Source organism: Neoarius graeffei, chromosome 8, assembly GCF_027579695.1.
Source record: "Neoarius graeffei isolate fNeoGra1 chromosome 8, fNeoGra1.pri, whole genome shotgun sequence".
In the NCBI taxonomy this organism is placed as follows: Eukaryota; Metazoa; Chordata; class Actinopteri; order Siluriformes; family Ariidae; genus Neoarius; species Neoarius graeffei.
The window spans coordinates 68,037,266-68,039,206 of record NC_083576.1 but is presented as its reverse complement, the minus strand read 5'-3'; positions in this window follow the sequence as shown (position 1 = coordinate 68,039,206).

Below are 1,941 nucleotides of genomic sequence, written 5' to 3'. Positions count from 1 at the left end.
CTTTCAGGATAGATGGACATTGGTCTCAAATAGAACCTCCAACATTTTGGGGGTCATCCAGTCAAGGTCAAGGTTTTTGTGGCTACTGCTTCATATAGAGGCAGTAGCCAGTATGTCATCGTGCTGTAAGAATGTAAGAGTGTAACAATCGCGCAGTACGGTGTGAGAGCAGTACGGTGTGTTCTCATTGGCTGAGAGCAGCAGAGAATCAGAACCATGTTTATTGGCCAAGTATGTTCACACACAAGGTCAAAATCAAGGTCAAGGTCACCAAAAAGGTCAAAATAATTTTTTCGCGATATTTTCCTTCATATTCATCATACTACTGGGCGAGGTTTGTTTTGCCTGGCAACACTTGTTTAAATATGTCACCCAGATCTGCAATATATTTCATCTGAAAAATGCGACTTTTTCAACACAAGAAGATAAAGTTCATATCTTCAAGCCAACGTGCAATGTTTTTATTATAGAGACACATTCATAAACAAAAAGTTCCCAAATGTATCAAAACAATTCATTAATTTCCTCATGAGTGTCATGTAGAGATTTATGTCACAGTTTTGGTTTTCCATGTCCCAGCTGTAGCTCACGTGAAAAAATATGAGTGGTGTATTTCCAATAAAACACTCGTCCTCATGCTCACTCACTCGTCCTGATGTAACTGGGTCCGGGGCAAGACAGAATCAAGACAGCTAGAGCTAGGTCAGGATGCAGTGGATGGCCAACAGTGTTCTATGTGTTGTACTGTGTCCTGTTCATGCTCCACAAATGCTTTGCTGAGTTTGCCTTCCTGCCTGTTGAGCCACCAGGTGGTGGTCTCCTCTGCGCAGTCTGCTGAGTCCAGTCTTTGGTCGTAATCCTGACCAGGGGGAGCGAGGGGTTGCTAGTGCTTGCTCAAGGCACCACCCCAGGCTAGTGGAGGGAAGGAGATGCCTTACTACTCCACTGCATGGCGGGCAAGGACAGTACATGCCCACTGTCCTAAATCAGTATAGTTTAATCATTTTATTATAGCTCTTAACAGTACATTTTAGTTGGAATTTCTCATAAAATGCCTCGTGCTGTAACAGATTGCCATTGTTTTCCATAAAATAAGCTACAGCGCAAATCCCTTTAACTTGCCATCCTCCTACGTACATAGATTTTTTTAAGACAGGATGCATCTGTTGTTCCACACAGGTGTGTTTTGTGGTATAAAATTATGTTTGTAAATTAATTTCCAATAAAGAAGGACTTACTGATGAAAAGCAGAAAGTTTAAGTGATAATGAGCAACAATCAAAATCACAACATAATAGAAAGTCTATTCCACCTATTTTTTTGAAAGATCACATCGGGGATCGTGAACCAAAAGAAATGTCTATTCTTAATAAAAGATTTCAGCCATTTTAGTTTCAGGACGCCATTCATAACATCAAAATCAATCGCATTTGCGTCCCATCATCATAACCTTTAACTATATCAGCTTATGTAATGACATTTATTCATTTATAGTCTGCACATACCATCCATCTTGGACAGCAAAATCCTCCCTAAAAAAAAAAATCCTGGAACGCCCCATAACACCCCAACGAAAAGTCTAGCTTTTTTTTGTAATTTCTTGCCTAGTTTGACAACTCCTATGAAATGTTCCTTAACCTTCCTTCTGTAGCCATGACTGAAAATATCTTGCCCTTCCTCACTGACAACACGCAAGGATGTGGTTGCAGTTGCAGCCATGATATGACCAAGACATGGAATAGTGTTGAATGAAAATGTTCCTAGGGGATATTACCATGACAAGATTGTTCTCTTCTTGCCACATGACATTGCCATATAATAGGGAGCATTTTATTATTAAGAAGTCAGGTTTGACATATGAACTCGTTTTTTAAAAGCAGATCCGAATCCATACAACTTTACATGGAGATAAACATTTTAATGTGTAACGGAGCAGTTCAAA